This window comes from Mirounga angustirostris, unplaced genomic scaffold (genome assembly GCF_029215605.1).
Source record: "Mirounga angustirostris isolate CCGP_5_RB_7025 unplaced genomic scaffold, mMirAng1.0.hap1 SCAF_10, whole genome shotgun sequence".
NCBI classification, from domain to species: Eukaryota; Metazoa; Chordata; class Mammalia; order Carnivora; family Phocidae; genus Mirounga; species Mirounga angustirostris.
In genome coordinates, this window is record NW_026991718.1 from 114,799,765 (window position 1) to 114,818,459 (window position 18,695).

The 18,695-nt window shown below is 48.1% G+C and overlaps 1 long non-coding RNA gene across 1 annotated transcript; it reads right to left on the reverse strand.

Moving 5' to 3' along the window:
- Positions 1-10,834: 10,834 nt before the first annotated feature.
- LOC123851715 (uncharacterized) lies at positions 10,835-12,140 on the reverse strand. Its single transcript, XR_006792684.1, has 3 exons — positions 12,052-12,140; positions 11,849-11,937; positions 10,835-10,892 (listed from the first exon to the last, which is right to left on the reverse strand). It is a non-coding gene; the product is annotated as an uncharacterized LOC123851715 (long non-coding RNA).
- Positions 12,141-18,695: the final 6,555 nt, after the last annotated feature.

The window sequence follows — 18,695 nt, forward strand, 5'->3', positions numbered from 1 at the left end:
GGGTGGGACCTTGGGAAGGAGGGGAGGAGTCAGGCTGTGTCCGCCCGGAGTTAAGGGTTTGCAGAGCTTGTAGGGCGTCAGAGCTGGTGACGTCTATTGTAAGATGGGGAAACTGATACCCAGAATGGGACAGTCACTACCTCGGGGACAAACTGTGGGGTTAGGTGTGACAACGGAGGTCCAGAGAGGGGCAGAGACCAGCGCAGGGTACCTCAGCACGTTCCAGGTTGAGCCAGTGTTGGAGCTCAAGCTTCTAGAAGTTTTCCATTCAGCTGAGTCCCAGAAAAGACCTCCTGATTTCTCTAAGCTCGGGAAAACCGCTGGAAAAGCTGTAGAGGCAAAGGAAAGCATTTTCATCTTTCCAGCAATTTTTACAAAGATTTTAAGTATTCTCTACACCCAACGTGGGGCCCGAACCCACAACCCTGAGATCAAGAGTGAGTCGCTGGCTCTACTAAATGAGCCATCCAGGTGCCCCTTTTCCAGCAGTTTTTAAGTTGGGAATGTTGAGGGTGACACACTGTTTCTCAAAATGGCCAATATCATTTGTGTCAGTATCTGGGGAAAGTTTTTTGAGAATGCAAATTCTTCTTACCTTTTTTTTTTTTTTTTTTTTTGAGAATGCGGATTCTTGATTCCTATTCCCACCTTAGCTCTTGGCAGCCCTCCAGTTCTTTTAGTGTTCCTTCTTTCTGGGTTATGACAGGATCTTCTCAATGTGAAGCACCTCATATGAATTTTAGTTAAAGTAATCTGAATTTATCAGTCTATTCTTTGGGAAGTTAACTATGACTAAGAGAGAACCCCAGCTTTCACATCTGATTAAGAAGGTAGACTGGTAAACAGTGCTTTTCTGGGGACTCAGGGAAGGCTTTTGGGGTCTTGAGGGGTAGGTAGGAATATGTAAGCAGTGAAAGAAGTAAGCGTGGAGGTAAGAGGCAGGAAGGGGGACAGTGTTCCAAGTAGTAAGAACAGAAACAGCAAAGGCAAATAATTCTTAGTGTGGCTAGGCTCTTTTTAGAGACATTGAGGAGTTTGGTATAGATACCAGGGAGGGCCTGGGGGTTGAGCAGGGTGTTAGGAGCTCAGTCTTGGAGAGGGAATCTTGGATTCCAGGTTAAGGATGTTGGCGTTTGTCCAGTGAGTGATGGGGAGCTGTCTAAGGGTTTTGAGCCAGGGAAAGTCTATTTTATGTGTTAGGTGCTGGCTGCAGTGTGGCAAATGTTTTGGAAATGGGGATACTAAGGCCAGAGAGCATGCTCAGAGGGTGTTAAGGTGTGAGGCAGTGGCTGAAGAGTTGGAGAGAAGGGGACAGATTAAGAGACGTTCAGGAGGGAGAACTGCAAATGATCATAAATCAGTGGCCTAACCCAGGGGCCAGGATGTTTCCAGCTCCTTAAATAAAGCTTGTACATTCTCTGTCTACAGGACAGACTGAGTTCTCCCATCTTGTTGGGGGGAGGGAAGCGATAGGTAGTCTGGTTATGGGCACAACAGTGTTTCTATGATGTCCTTCCCTTGTCTGCTTTTGTACCTGAGGGAGAGTCTGAAGCAGCAGTTACTATAATAGGCCCCAAGTCGCAGAAGTCTACCATGTTAACCGGGAACCAAGGAAACTATTTCTAGTGCAGCATGAAATTAAAAGTCAGAGATCATGACCCAGGGTTCTCTGTGCAGGTTTCCCTCCTCCAAGATGGGTGCCAAATGACGAGTATCAGGTGTATATTGGTGAGACTTGGGGAAGATCCCAGACCTTAACAGCCCTTTGGTTGAGTCCCCTCACATTGTGGCAGGTAAGGTGTCTTTCTTCCCATTTTGTAGATGTCACAGCTGAGCCTCAAAAGTTCTGTGACTTGCTCAAGGGGACTCATTTTATGGTGCAACTGGGAGTGAGGGGCTCTTGGCCAAGGGTCTTTCAAGCGAGACTTTGTCTTTCCTGTTCCCTCTGCCCTGATGCTTTGCCTCTAAATCTTGGCATAACTGGTTCCTTCTTGTCATTCACATGTTTCCTCCTCAGATGCCATCCCCGCCCCATTGGTCTCTATCACATTATTGTATGTATTTTCTTTATAGCACTTATTAGAATCTGAAATTATTAATTTTGTCTGTTTCTCTCCACCATGTGAGTTCCATGAGAACAGGCACAATATGTGTCTTGTTTACCACTTTACCACCAGCACCTGGGATGATACCTGCCACATAGTAGATGCTCAGTAACATTTGCTAAATGATAGAAACAAGCTGGGGAGAGGAATGCAGGGAAACCAACATTAGTTGAAAGCTTAGGATGTTTCAGGTACTTTTCTTTTTTTTTTTTTAAATATTTTTATTTATTTATTCGAGAGAGAGAGAATGAGAGAGAGCACATGAGAGGGGTTAGGGTCAGAGGGAGAAGCAGGCTCCCCGCCGAGCAGGGAGCCCGATGTGGGACTCGATCCAGGGACTCCAGGATCACGACCCGAGCCGAAGGCAGTCGCTTAACCAACTGAGCCACCCAGGCGCCCTTAGGTACTTTTCATAAACTACTTCATTTAGTCCCCTCACAGCCTTTCAAGGTAGGTACTGTATTTCCTTTGGTAGGTAAGAAAATTTGCCAATTGAGGTCAAGTCAGTGGTTTGTTACTTTTGAGGTGATAGACTCCTTTGAGAATCTCCATTAGACACAAACTTTTTGCAAACCATGTGGAGAAATTCACAGACCTCCTTGGGCCCACTCGGGGGTCCCCAGATCAAGGAACCCAGGGTTGGGGAACTTGCCCGAGGTCTCTCTGGCCTCACGCCTTTGCTACTTCCCCGCTCCATGGCAAGGATAGATTCCATTGAGTGGACTACAGGGAGTCTGCTAAAGATTCTGGAGCAGAGGGAGATTACTATGCAGTGAGCCTTTGAATGTGTCAGACCTGGGTTCAAATCCTGACTCCAAAACTGGCCGTGTGACTATGGGCAAGCCTTCTCGCCTCTCTGAATCCCACTGCCCTCATGTTGAAAATGGAATCTATCTTTTCTTTCCTAGCTATAATGGATCTTTATTAATCTGTGCCAGGTACTTGGTTAATGGCTTTACAGTTATCTCATTTTTTACCACAACCCTGTGACGTCAGTACTGTTCTCTCCATTTTATAGCTGGCGACTTGCAGGCTTGCAGAAGTGTCCTGACTTGCCAGAGATCATGCAGCTTCCCCCAGTCAGCCACTGTGCTCACACACGTGCACCTGGGGAGTTACCATGAGCTCAGATGTCCCAAAGCTGCCGTTTAAGTCTCTGCTCTTGGGGTTTGTGGGAACATTTGAGTGTGAATTAGGTGAAACAAGACCAGGAGGGCTACCTTGCATGTGAATGGAGGCCAGTCCCTTTGCTTTGTATATGTTGTAACCTCCCTCCCCTCCCCTCACCAAGCCTGTACTGGGCCTCTTGATTGGGACAGCTCTTTCGTTCTGGAGTCTGCACTGCCCCTGGTCTGCATCTGTGTACGTGGCTGCTGTCTCTTTTTAGCAGTGACATCACCCTGCCTGGTATTGGTGTTTATGAGGCTGTCTCCCCACCTGGCTGGGGGCCATCGCTTGGCCATCGAGTGTAATTCCTCAGTCTTCTAGCCCCCTAACACAGGTCTGGCCCAGCAGTGCTGCTCAGGAAATGCCTGTGGAATCACAGTGAGGACTCTCCCATGTGTTGAGGATTTACTGTGTGCCAGGCCTGTCTCAGACACTTTATATGTGTTATCTCATTTACACCCCCCACTGTAATCCTGGGAGGGAGAAGTTACTGTCCCTATTTTACTGAGAAGAAATAGAGATTCAGCTGGGCTTTGCGTTAGGCCTACTTGTGATGATTGATGGCACCAGGGCTGATTCCAGGCCTGTGCTCTCATCGTGCATAAGGAATTCTTGAAACTGTGGGCTGATAAAGGGAAGACACACTCCTCCACCCCCAGTACCCTCAGAGACTTTTTACTAACAAACTTCTAGTCCAGCTCTCATTTCATCCACGAGCAGGGACGCCTGGCTGGCTCGGTTGGTACAGCATGTACCTTTTGATTTCAGGGTTGTGAGTTCAAGCCCCACATTGGGTGTAGAAATTTATTTATTTATTTTTTTAAGGTTTTATTTATTTGAGAGAGAGAGCATGAGTGGTGGGAGGGAGAGAGGGAGAGGGAGAAGCAGACTCCACGTTGAGCAGGGAGCCTGACAATGACAACACAGGGCCCCATCCCAGGACCCTGAGATCTTGACCTGAGCTGAAGGCAGACACTTAACGAACTGAGCCACCCAGGCACCCTGGGGATAGAGATTACTTAAAAAAAATAAAATAAAACAATCTGTGAGGAAACAGAAGCCCAGAAAGGAGAGATGACGTACTTATAGGCCCTCTTTTCCACTTACTACTTGTCCATTACTTTTGGGCAGGATGGCGTCTGATTTTACCCACCACTAAAACACTCAGGTAGACCTGTGCCTGGTCCAGGTTGATGCTCAGTAAATACTTTTTTTTTTAAAGATTTATTTATTTATTTATTTATTTATTTATTTATTTTTATATGAGAGAGAGAGTACATGAGAAGGGGGAGGGTCAGAGGGAGAAGCAGACTCCCCGCTGAGCAGGGAGCCCGATGCGGGACTCCATCCCGGGACTCCAGGATCATGACCTGAGCCGAAGGCAGTCGCCCAACAACTGAGCCACCCAGGCGCCCCTCAGTAAATACTTTTAAATTGTATTTATTATGAAAACATCGAGAAGGGAAGGGATTAGTATAACAAACACCCACATTCCCACCACCCAGTTTGCAAAATAAAACATTGCTAATATAGCTGAAGGCCTCATGTGCCCCTCCACAATTGCACTCCCCCCGGGATAAAGACTCTCCTGAATTTGGTATTTATTATTCCTACGTAATTTTTTATTGAGATATAATTCATATGCTATAAAATCCAACATTTTTAAATGTACAATTCAGTGGTTTTTAATATAGTCACAAGATGGTGCAACAATTACCACTCTCTAATTCCAGAACTTTTCCATCACCTGGAAAGAAACCCTATAACCACGAGTGGTAACTCTCCCAATCCTCCTCTCCAGCCCCTGGCAGTCACTAATTTGCTTCGTGTCTCTATGGATTTGCCTATTCAGGACATTTAAGATAAATGGACTCCTGTATGTGGCCTTTTGTGTCTGGCTTCTGTCACTTAAGCATTTCAAGGGTTATCCATGTTGTAGCATGTACCAGTAATTCATTCCTTTTATGCCTGCATAGTATTCCATTGTGTGGAGACACCACGTTTTGTTCATCTGTTAGTTGGTGGACATTTGGGTTGTTTCTGCTTTTTGTTATTATGAATAATACTGCTGTGAACCTTCATATTCAGGTTTTTGTGTGGATGTATTTGATTCGGGAATAGACCTCGGCATGAACTTGCTGGCTCACAGGGTAACTCTACATTTAATTTTGAGGCACTGCCAGACTGTTTTCCAAAGGGGCTGCACTATTTTACATTCCCACCAGCAATGTCTGAGACTTCCAATTTTTACATCCTTACCTCTTGTTCTTATCTGTTTGGCTATGACCATCCCAGCGGGTGTGAGATAGGGTCACATTGTGGTTTCAATTTGCATTTCCCTAATGACTGGTGATGTTGAGCAGTGCTTCTCAGCTGTTTGTCTCTTCCCGTCTTTTACCTATTTTTCTTTTTTTACTTAAAAAAAATGTATCATAGCTAAATGTACATAAAGATTGCCATTTTAACCATTTAAGTGCACAGTTCGGTGGCATTAAGTACGTTCACAGTGTTGCGCAAGTATCACCACCATCTGTCTCTGGAACTTTTTTAGCTTCCCCAACTGAAACTGTACCCATTAAACAATAATTCCCCATTCTCCACTCCCAGCCAGCCCTTGGCAACCACCATTCTACTCCCAGACTCCTTTTTTGACTCAGTTTCTCTTTCACTTCATAAAAGAGAGGGTCCATTTTAAAATTAGATTGTCTTTTTATTGTTGAGTTGTAAGAGTTCTTTATATATTCTGGACATTAGACCCTTATCAGGTACATGATTTGACTAGCTTCTCCCATTCTGTGGGTTGTCTTTTGGATTTTTTTTTTTTTTAAGATTTTTTATTTATTTATTTGAGAGAGAGAGAATGAGAGACAGACAGCATGAGAGGGAGGAGGGTCAGAGGGAGAAGCAGACTCCCTGCTGAGCAGGGAGCCCGATGCGGGACTCGATCCTGGGACTCCAGGATCATGACCTGAGCCGAAGGCAGTTGCCCAAACAACTGACCCACCCAGGCGCCCTTGGATTTCTTTTTTTAAAGATTTTATTTATTTGACAGAGAGAGACACAGCGAGAGAGGGAACACAAGCAGGGGGAGTGGGAGAGGGAGAAGCAGGCTTCCTGCGGAGCAGAGAGCCCGATGCGGGGCTCGATCCCAGGACCCTGGGATCATGACCTGAGCCAAAGGCAGATGCTTAACGACTGAACCACCCAGGTGCCCCTGTCTTTTGGATTTCTTGATAGTGTCCTTTGAAAAACAAATATTTTTACTTTTGAGGAAGTCCAGTTCATCTGTTTTTTCTTTGGTTGCTTGTGCTCTGGGTGTCATATCTAAGAAACTATTGCCTAATCCGAAATAATGATTTAATTTATACCTATGTCTTCTTAGAGTTTGATAGTTTTCACTCTTACATGTAAGTCTTTGATTCATTTTTATTTAATTTTTGTATATGGTGTGAGGTAGGTCCTTCCTATGCATTTTTAAACCTTTTACTACGTATGTGTTTCTGAATACTTGATGCTATTTTTCCTGTTTTTGGACTTTAACTGGTAACATTGTATATATTCTTGTGCAGCTTGTTTTCTCATTCAGCCTTATGTTGGAAGAGTCATCCATGTTGATAAGGGTAACTAGTTCATTCGTTTTCACTGCTTTGTCGGTTCACTGTATAAAAGCCACATTTCATTTACCTTCTCTCCTGTGAATGGTCTGTTGGGTTGTCTCTAGTATTTTACTATTACAGATGGTAAACTAATATGCGCCTCCTTGTGCAGTGTGTTGAAGGTCATGAGCATGTTCAGATTTCCTAGATAATACAAACTCTCTCTTTTAAGTGGTTTTATAAATTTGCACTCTTGTCAGCAATATATTAGAATTGTTGGATTAAAATTACATCCTCATTAAGACTCAGTATTGTCAGGCTTTTTTGTTTTTACCAGTCTAGTGGGCGAGACATGATATTTCATTGGAGTTTCCGGGATTAATAGCAAAGTTTATTTCTCAGTAAATAGTTACATGGTTGCACGGACAGGTGCACGAAAGCAGAATGGATGCAGGTCTTTGAGGAATGACCCTTGTGACTCTGCTTGTGGCTAGAATAGTGGCAGGGCCTACACTGTGTTGGCTGTTTGTAGGGAGACTCTGGAGCTAGGAAGTATTGGGTGAGATTGACAACTCTGTATATGGGGGGAAGGCATTTGTCACCTTGACACCAGTGATGGGAACCTCTCTCCAGGAAGAGGCTATAGTCTTGCCCTTCCATCTCCCTAAACTTTCCCCAAGAAGGGAAGGAGCTGGAGAGAGAGAAGCCAGGAGGGAATTATGTAAGAATGAGAATGGGGTCCCACACTCTTAGGAATGACCCTTTTTTGGGAACCTTCTCCTTGTCTTTATATTGGTGGTATGTATTTCTCATGTTTATTCTACTGAGTTTGGGGGTGATGACAAGGATAATAAAAAGAATAGTAATGATTGTATATTATACACTTATTAATGTGTGAGGCCTTGTGCCTTTTTTTATGAGTATTATCTCATTTAATTCCAGTGGAGTGGGTGCTCTTATTATTCCTGCTTTACAGATGACAAACAGGGCATCAAAGAGACAGAGTAACTGAGGGTTTTCACTCCAACAGTCTGGCTTCAGAACTTGTAAGCACTATACTGTATTGTTAGCCTGGCTCAGCTAAACCCAGGAGAGCAAAGCAAGCAGAGGCTTGGGTGGGTGAGAAACACGAGTCATGGTGAGAAGGGGGCAGCAGGGAGCAGAGTGAGAGGCCCCTGGAGAAGATGGGTTCTTTTTTTTTTTTTTTTTAAGATTTTATTCATTTATTTGAGAGAGAATGAGATAGAGAGAGCATGAGAGGGGGGAGGGTCAGCGGGAGAAGCAGACTCCCTGCCGAGCAGGGAGCCCGATGCGGGACTCGATCCCGGGACTCCAGGATCATGACCCGAGCTGAAGGCAGTCGCTCAACCAACTGAGCCACCCAGGCGCCCGAGAAGATGGGTTCTTGAGAGGCAGGTGCCCTCCCCGCCCAGTGGACACGGTCCATTTGGCAGGCATGCGTGGGCACCTCTTCTCTGCCAAGTCCTGTGCTGGCTGCTGGGGATGCAGAGTGACATCTGCCCATTTTCAGGTCTCAAGAAGTCCCTAGACAGATGGAACAAGAATCTGGAGGATGTGGGTGGCCTCACCCCCCTAGGACACAGGTGATAAGATGGCACGTCAGACTGAGGTATCTGTAGATATCCTTCAACAGGTGAAAGTTTAACAAACTGTGGTACATCCATAATATGGAATGCTACTCAGTAACAAAAAGGAACAAATTATCGATGTAGGCAACAACTTTGGATTAATCTCCAGGGAATTATCCTGAGTGAAAAAAGCCAATCTAAAGAAGTTACATACTGTATGATTTCATTTATATAACATTTTTGAATTGATGATTTTAGAAATGAAGAACGGATTGGAGGTTGTCAGGGTTAAGGATGGGAAGGAGAAAAGTGTAGTTATAGAAGGGTAACACCTTTTTGTTGTTGGAATTGTTCAGAATATTGACTGTGGTGGTGGATCTGTGAACCTACACAGGTGATAAAAGTGTATAGGACTTGGGCGCCTGGGTGGCTCAGATGGTTAAGCGTCTGCCTTCGGCTCAGGTCATGATCCCGGAGTCCTGGGATCGAGTCCCGCATTGGGCTCCCTGCTCTGCGGGAGGTCTGCTTCTCCTTCTGCCTCTCTCTCTCTCATGAATAAATAAATAAAATCTTTTAAAAAAAAACTGTATAGGACTTAATACACACACACACACACACACAACTATACATAAAACTGGGAAAACTTGAGTAAGATTGGGGGATTGTATCCATATCAATACAGGCAATCTATTATTTCTTATAATTGCTTGTGAATATGTAATTACCTAAAAGAATTTCAATTGAAAAATGAAATTTAAGGCCCAAAGCATTGTCAGGACAGTGGAGTTATTTGTAATGACAGCATTTTCAACCCATATAAAAAATCCCGAGGGCTATGTGCAGGGAGGCCTCTTGCCCTTAAGTTAGCCAAGTCTAGTTCCACAGAAGTGGGCAGTATACTCTGAGATGTGAAGGAGTGCAGGGTCACTGTAAACACCTCAGGAGACCCAGGGTAGATCCATTGGGTTGGTTTCTGAGTTTAACTCTTTGAGCCTCTCTCTGCCCTTCACCTCCTGAGCTGACTGACCATGATTATGAGGGCAAGGGTAGAGCCGCACCCACCCCACCCTCCCCTCCCACTCCACCTCGAATTGGTCTTTTGAGAAGGACAGATGTTCTTCCCTTGTTCTCCACTCCACCAGGTTGGGCTGAGTGCCCCTCCCCTGGGATGCCCTGTGCCGATTGTTACTAACTGTCTGTGCCTCCTCATGCCTGTCTCCTTTGCTAGACAGACTCCTAGGTCTCAGGGGCAAGACCAGAACAAGTCCCAACCTGGGGGGCATCAGAGAGTGTTTGTTGTACTCAACTAAATGGGAAGCTGACCCTGGCTTTGATAAGCCTATTCTGATCCTGAGATCCTAGGGAGGGCCTGGGTGGTGGCACAGGATTTGGGGGTTAGTGTGACTCTGGTCTTATGAGATCCTGGGACTTTGTTCCCACATGGTGGTCCCACTAGCATGTCTCTCCCAGAGTGCTGGCTGCCCTGGGCACTGCTTCAAATTCCATCCCCAGGGTGGCAGACCAAGGCTTATCCACCATACCACCCCAACATACCCATAGCCACAGTGTTCCCATGTTCACGTTGTTGACCTCTTACCGTGGGCTGAGCACTTCGGTTTATTGATTCCTCTCAGCAACATTGTAATGCAGGTATTCTGCATCTATCCATTTGGCAGAAAAGGAACCCAAAGCTCAGAGAGGTTAAGTAACTTGCTCAGGGTCACTTAGCTTGTGAATGGCAGAGCAAGGACTTGAGGAGGCAGTCCTAATGTGTGCCAGTCTAGTCCCTGCAAGCGTAGAGCTGAAAGAGAAACATTCCTGCTCTTATGGAGCTAATGATAAAATCACCAGACATCTAGATGTGCTTGGCTATGTCAGTCACAGGCTAAACTCTTTATGTACATTCTGTTGTTGGCTCTGCATAACAACCACATGAAATAAGGTTATGCCCATTTTACGATGGAAATGGAAGCTCCACGAGGAAAAGCAAGTAGACACATAGCAAGTAAAAGCAGACCTGGACAGTTGGATTCCAGAGCCAGGGCTATCAGACCCTCTTCTGCCATCTCTTCCCCAGACCTATTTTTGGCTTTTTCCCTCCTCCATACACTGGCCCTCCCAGGCCCCCTCCCCGCTACCATTTCTGCCCTCCCCTCACTCTAGCTGTCCTGTTTAGCCTGTGTCCATAGACCTCAGCCCTTTCATTCATAGTCTAAGCATAGTTTGGAACCTGGGTTTGGGCCAGAGTATCTGCACGTTGACCCCTAGGAGGATACCCTACTCCCCAGTGCCCTTCCTTACCTGTGGTGGCCAGGAGATGCGCGGCATGTGGCACAGGGTAGAGCGGCAGGATGCCCACACCTGGCAGGGAGGCCAGCACACCCCACAGGGGGTGGGGGCAGCACTGGGCCTCTCAGTGCTGGTGGTTCTGGAAGCTGATAGGAGCAGCAACAACTGCTGGCATTATCTGGCCTCTAAGAATAGCCTGGGCTAAAGAGCTGGGGGCTGGGGCCAGGGAAGAGGGCAGGAGCCTCTTCCCACCGCCCCTTCCACCTCTGCCGCTGCTTGCCCTAGAAACTGGGAAGCCTCCCTCTGGTCTACTTTTAGCTCGGGTGGTTTCACATGGATGCATCTTCCCTGCTATTGGGCTGGGGGAAAGAAGGTGTCCCAGAGACTCAGACCCAGGGCCAAGGGCAACGAGGACCGGCCCTTACCCAGGCCCTCCCCACTGGCACAGAATAGGGGCTTGATTTTTCAAGGATCCTGTTGGAAGTGACCCTTATTCATTTGGCAAATCCTTAAGAAATAGGTAATATATACTCGTGATTCAGAATTCAAAGGTATAAAAGGGTAAACAAGGAAAAAAAATCAGTCTCCCTCCCTTCCCAAGCCCTCAGCTACCTCTTCCACTCTCCAGAGATAACCACTCTTGCCAGCAAAAGTGGTCCCTCCATAGGTAGGCACAAAAATATATGACTCTCCTCTTCCCCCATTTTTACATGAGCGATAGCACATGCCATCCATTCTTCTCCTCACTTTTTCCACTTAACGGGATATCTTGGAAATGACAGTAATTTATTGAGTCTCTACTCTGTGGCATGCACTATTCTAAGCACTTCAGATGTTAATGTTCATCAGGATCCTGTGTAGTAGGGTTTTTTTGTTGTTGTTTTGTTTTTACAAATTCCCATTGTTACAAGGTTAAATCATTTCCCAAGATTTCATAGCTGGTAATTGTCAGAGCCAGGATTCAATCCCAGGCAGTCTGACTTTAAATACGGTATTCTTCATTACTACCCAATACTGCCTCTCACGCTTGAGTCCTGTCGGTACATAGCACACCCTCACTCTTCCTAAAGGCCAAGGTAAGAAATGGACATTGAACACTCACCATGGCCCATTTCTGGCTGGGATACAGCAGTGAGTAAGAAAGATGAGGTCTCTGCCCTTCTGGAACTGGCAGCCCATGCTCACAAGTATCTGTCACCCAAAGCAGGAAGAGGGAAACACACCTGTCATGCACACCCACATCCCCACATACAGGTCTGCTGTTTGCACACCCTCTTCTCCCTTATCCACTGGTCCTTTACTCACACAGCATCTGAGCTGAAAAGCCTCACAGCCCAGGGCTACAGGTGGAACGTGGAGGTCCAGACAGGTAGCTACTTAAAAGAAATCACGACGTGGTCCTCGTGAGCCTCACTCATCCCCTACCCCCTGGGATCCATTTCAGCAAGGCTGGTGGGGGGTGCCTGTAATCCAGGCCCCAGCCCTTGTTTGAAGTTGGGAACAATTGAAGGGCAAGGGAGCTATAGTTAGATCCACAGCTGCTGTCACCTGTTGCAGCCTGGGCACTGGGCCCGAGCATTGTCTACATGGGGGCACTCTACCAGTGAGGGCCCACTGGGGGTGGGAGGTTGGCCCAGTCTGGCTCAGTTCTAGAGAGACTGAGACAGAGGCCAAGACAAAGAAACAGAGTCTCAGAGGGCAGAGAAAGACAGGGTGACACAGAAGAACCAAGACCCTTGAGAGCTACAAGAGACTGCCACCAAATGCAACGCTGAGACTGGTGGGGAGTGTGGGCAGAGACGGAGAGCTATTGAGACAGTGAGGCAGAGATTGAACTCAGGGATGCAGCAAATCAGAGCCCCAGACCACTTCAGTCCAGCACAGGGCTTTCTGTCCAGCCCTTTATCTCCAGGAGGCTACACATGGACACTTCTCTCTGGGGCAGCCACACTCCAGATCCTCCCAGATTCTTCTAGGGCAGTCTGAGGTCCTCTTGGGAGTGCTCTGGGAGGCCCCAGGGGTCTCTGAAAGGGAGAGTTTGGGCTGCTGGGTCTAGTCATAGCTCTCATTCACTATGTGACCTTGGATAAGGATCTGTCTCTTCCTCTGTGCCTCAGTTTCCCTAGCTGTTCAATGCAAGAGTTGGTTTGCGTGATCACTAAAGAGTCCTTTCATCCTCTGATGTCTGTCAGGACATTTCCCCTCACATGTCTCACCTCCCTCCCTCTTGCTGCAGCTGAAGCCACTCCTTTGTTTGTCCTTTGTGAGGATGGGGGACAGCTGGTCTCCCTCCACCTCCCCCGCCCACCCCGAGTAACCTTTTAGCCCTAAATCCACGCTGAGGCATCTCTCCTCCGGATAAACAGCCCTGATGCCTTTTGGCAGCACTCATCCTATTTTCTGCACAAGCATCAGAGCCGGGGCCCACTCGGGCCCTCTGCAGCTGCCTAGGGCCCCAGGAGGGGGACAAGCCTTGGACAAGCAGGGGCCCCCCAGGCCCCTCTTTAGGGCCTCACCGCTTTGCGTTTGGACCGTTATGGCAGCCGCCTCCTAAGTCAGTCTTCCTGCCACCGGTGTCGCCCCTTCAGTCCATCCTCCGCACCAGCTGCCGCAGGGATCTTGTGAACACATAAATCTGACCATGCTGTCAAATGTTCTTGCTCAGAGCTCTTTGATGAGAAACATAAAATACAAATGCCTTTGATGGCTCCCCAACTCCTGCAGGAGAAAGCGCCAAACCCCAGTCCGGCTTCTGAAGCCCTTCACAGTCTAGTCCCACCTGCTCTGTCCGGCCTGCCCTCCCTATGTGGCTGCCCCGGCCTTGGAGTCTGGCCTCCTGTTCTGCATCCCCTCTCCTCTGCCCTCGGTGACCTCCTCTCACCTGGGTGGCCAGGGCCTCCTTGCTGCTTCTAGTCTATTCTCTAGATGGCCACCAGGGCGATTGGCATTCAACCTCCAACCACTTACTGTCCTGTCCGGACAGCTTCCCGTTGTACTTGCTGGAAAGTTCAGAGTTCCTTCCAAGTCCTACAGGACTCTCGGCGATCCAGCCCCTGCATACCTATGTCACCTCACCTTATAACCCCCCCCCTCCCCCACAGGGGCGCCTGGGTGGCTCAGTTGTTAAGCGTCTGCCTTTGGCTCAGGTCATGATCCCAGGGCCCTAGGATTGAGCCCTGCATCAGGCTCCCTGCTCAGCGGGAAGCCTGCTTCTCCCGCTCCCACTCGCCCTGCTTGTGTTCCCTCTCTCGCTGTGTTTCTCTCTGTCAAATAAATAAAATCTTAAAAAAAAAAAAAAAATTAAAAAATAAACAACCCCCCCTGTCCCCGCTCCAGCGGCCCCAGCATGGTGACAGGGCCTCAAATGCACCAAGCTATTTTCCATCTCACAGCTTTTGTATTAACTGTTCCTTCTGCTCAGAATATTCTTCCTCTGGCTCTTTGCATGGCTCCTTTCCATCCTCCTGTCCTTCAGGTCTCACCTTGAATGTCTCCTCTTCAGAGACCCTCCCTGACCAACCTGAATCACGTACCCCCACCAACCCTCCACCCCATTACTGTGGTGCCTTCATAGCATGTGCCGCCATCTTTAATTCCCTTGGAAAACATTACTTGTTTATTGACGGCTGCTCTGTGAGGGAAGGGGCCTTGTTGTCATGCCCATCTCCTTGCCCGTCTAGGTGTCAGACTTGGTCTTGTCCTTCAAACTCCTCACTCTGACACCTCCTTTGGGTGTCTTTCCTTTCCTGGACAATGAGTATTGTGTTCCCATCCTGGACACAGAAGAGAAGCTGCCAGATGCATGTTGAACTGGATCCATGTGCCCCTCCCACTGAAGTAGCATTTAAACAGAGTCCTTCAATATCTTTATCAAAGAAGGACTTCCAGGCACTGAGGTGCATTGGTGACAGATCCATTTCTGGCTGGGGATGGCTCCCAAATCACATCTTCTCTGTCTCCCTCTCTGCCCTTGCTTTTTCTAATACTCGCCCAGTGGCATTTTGGGCTAGAAGAAGAGAGGCCAGAGTTCTGATATCTCTTTTGGGCTTTGCCCCAGCAGCTCATTGCTCATGGAAATCTCCCCCAAATAGCCCCAGCTCAGTAGCTGCCTCTAGTTCTGGCTGCCAGTAAACTGTGAGCTCCAGGACTCTTGGCAACTGTTGATCTGAGAACTTTTTTTTTTTTTAAAGATTTTATTTATTTATTTGAGAGAGAGAGAGAGTGAGCACGAGAGGGGGGAGCGGGAGAGGGAGAAGCAGACTCCCCACTGAGCAGGGAGCCCGATGCGGGACTCGATTCCGGGACTCCAGGATCATGACCTGAGCTGAAGGCAGTCGCCCAACCAACTGAGCCACCCAGGCGCCTGAGAACTTTGATAGAAACTGGGGATACCTAGACCCCGATGTCCAGCTTGGCCCCAGCTCCCCTATATCCTAAGACTGCCTCTATCTGTCTTTGGCCACTTTACTCTCTACCCTGGATCCTGCCCCTCCTCTCCAACTCTGTTCCTAGCCAGGCCCAAGATTCCCTGGCTCTGCTGTGGGGGTGTAGGTAGGGGACTTTGAGCATCGTAGTCTTTGAGGGCAGCAACAGGCCCTCAGCTCAGGGAAATCAGGGCCGCCTGGGTCTAGGGGCCTGGGAGCACAAAGGCTGGGGTGCCTGAGGCTGAGCCCTCCCTGACAGTCCTTCCGAGCACTATTAGCACCTTAATGAAGTTCCTTGAGGACTGGGGTTCTCAGAGCAATTTCTGGAGAGAGTCCAGGAGGGTGGACGTACCGCAGGCCAGGCTGCAGGTGCCCCAGCTGCCCTCATGCAGTCCTCACCACAGTTGCTTTCTCCTTTGCTGGCTTCCGTGTGCTGGGTAGAGCGCTAACCTTGGGGGTGGGATCCCAGAGTCTGGCCTGAGCTCCCTCCGTCCCCATCAGGGCCTCCGTGTCCTCAGTTGAGCTGAGGGTCTAGACGAGATGGTTTCCCTTTCAGCCTTGATGCTCCTGATTTCTCATGCTCTGCTGTCTTTAATTGGAGGGGGAAAAAAGCAGGGGGGATATAAAAGATACAGGAAAGTACAGAGAACAATTAACAAAGCATTGTATACATTTTGTCATATTTGCCTCAAGTCTTCTGCCCCTGGATTCTAGCACTTCGGGGTTCTAGTGACCCCAATTTTAACACTCCAGGATTGTAAGCCAAGGTGCACACATGTCTTGGCTCTGTACTCCAAATCTTGGGAAGAAAAGGCAGGAAGAAGGACTTTGGGCCATCTACATTGCCTACTCAGTGTGTGGGTTAGTTGGGATGAGAGGGTAGTTATGAAGAAATGAAGCTTCTGGAGGTTCTAGAATCCTAGGGTCCTAAAGTTGGAGCAGATCTCCGAGGTTACCCAGTCCAAAGCTTCACAAGGCTCTGTGAAAGTTCCTCTGTGTGGTTCCTCATTGCTGTTGGCAGGCTCATTTTCTTCCAGGCAGCCTCTTCCATCGCTTACTGGCTCTGAGGATGAGAAAGCCCCTCCTGTGTGTGTATCCAAACTGCTGCCTTGTAACCACCCTGTTGGCCTGCTCTTGAGGCACCACAAATCACACAGGCTTCCTCTGCTCCAGAACACCTCGTCACATACATAAGGTTGGTTGCATATTACGTCCTTGTGGATCGTGGCAGTTGGTGCCTCTCTCGGGCGCATCCTGGATGTCCCCAGTGCTTTGTCGTTTTTGTCTGTGTGCTCATCTCAGCGGGCAGGTGTGCCCTGTGTAGCAGAAGCAAACTTACAGGGCAATTCTAGACCCATTTCTTTTGGTTGGTTTCTCAGCCCTAGCTTTATACACTGAGCAGGTAATTCTAGAATTCAGACCCACATCATATTTGGTATTGGCTAGGCTCATTAGAGGTTCTGATTCTCCAGGCTAATTCTACTGCTCGAGCCTGAGGAAAGAAGCCTTCTATCTGAGCATTTTCAAACAGTGAGCAGGATTTTCCCACCTCGTGAGCTTCCTATAAATTGCTCAAGCATAGACCCTTAGCCTCTGACCCCATGAGGAGATTAAAACTCTATAATCTTAAACTATCTATCAAGTTTGGTTCCTACTCTAACTCAGCACAAATTTATTGACTTTCTACTACGTGCAGATGCTCTGTAAGGTGCTGGGGACATAGACCAAGCTCTTGCCCTTTAGTTGGGAAAAAGACTGGGAAATAATCTAAATGTCACCCAAAGGAGACCTGTATCATTTCATAACATGGAGAAGTATCTGAAGGATTAATTCCTGAAAAGGTCTGGGCATTTGTAATTTTAATAGATACTGCCAAATCCGGCCATGCATTTTAAACAAAGTTTTCCTGTAACACACAAGCAGTGAAATACGTACATCTTAAACGTACAGCTCAATTAGTTTCAGAGTGAACACACCTGTGTAACCCCCACCCCCACCCCGCTGTGCTCAGTCAGTAGTGTTTCCTGCATTCCTGAGGCTTTTCTCGTGCCTCATCCCCTCATTACTCCCTCTCAAAGGACCACTCTTCCACTTTTACCATCCTACGTTAGTGTTACCTGCCTTGAACTATATACGGTGGAAAATGTATCTTTGAAATTATTTCTATATATTTTATAGAATATAGATATGTCGCGTATTTGGAATTGGTGGCCAGTTGGTATGGAGGTGTTCTCTGTGTGAGCTCAGCCTGACATCTGGAGTCCTGGCTCTGGACCTGTGAGGTTCTACACGTCCACTGTCTCAGGTTCCAGGATCCTTTGATTCTCTGACTCTGAAATTCTGTGGTGTCACCAAGGCCTGAATGGGGTGATGGACAGGAGAGCCTGGAAGGGCCCTGATGTATTCCGAAGCCCATCTCAGGCAGACTGAAGGCTAGCACACCCAACCCCTGTTGAGAGTGGGGTGCGGGAGGGGGCTAAGAGTGAGAGTTGGTTTCCTGGGAATCTTGAATGTCTGAATTTCCTCATTTTCCTTTCTCTTCAGCCAAATTATTCCTTTAGGCCTATGGTCCCTGGTCTAGTTTTCTTCATGTGTGATTTCCTCAGGGGACCCCAGGGAGGTGGGGATGGAGGTAGGGAGGAAAGAGACAGCATGCCGGTACTGGAGACGGATGTCTCACTCTCTCTGCCTCTCTTTTTGATCGGGTCTCTGTTACTGCTTATCTGTGAGACTTGCCAGTGCTTTCTTTTCCCTGGCCTCAGTTTCCCTGGATGTATAAAGAGGGTTGTGCCAAATAGTCCCAGAGGGCATTCTGTGGTTTCCTCTCTCTGAGTCTCCTTGCTCTCTGTTTCTGGGGGGGTGAGTCTTTTTCTGGGTGGAACAGACTCCCTGTGACTCAGTTTCTCTCTCTGAGCTCCTCAGTCTTCTCAGATCTCTCATGGCTTTGTCCTGCCCCTTTGGTCTCGAATCCTAGCCTCCCTATCACTTAGTAAGAGTGTCTCTCTCCGCCTTTGTGATCCCATGACAATGGGAGGTAAAAATAGCCCAGGGGCCGTGCTGGTAGAGATAAAAGGGAATTTGCCTTTTGTGTCCTGTGGCCAGGCTGGGGGGGCTGTGACACGTGGAGATTGCTGACATAGCTCTCCTCCGCTGACCTTGACGGTGGCAATAAAAGGGGTAGCCCAGCTCCCAGCCCTCACCGTGGTGCTGAGGTGGGTGATCAGGGCTGAGGTTGGAACCAAAGGGTGAGGGTCCCCATGGGTGGGCACGAGTCTCTGTATCTGTGGGAAAGAATGTTCTGGGGGTGTGTGTATGTGTGTGTGTATGTGTGTGTAGGGGGGGCTCACCAGGGAGGCTGAGATGGGGACCCCCAGGGAATCACTGAGTATTAGGCCTTGTGGGTTTTGAATCATATCCCAGTTTGGGCCCCTGGTCCCTCAGTTCCTCCATCACTGCCATCTTCCAGTGCCTGATGCCTTGGACTGCCTTGAACCTCCAAGATTTTTAGTCCCTCGTCCTCCACCT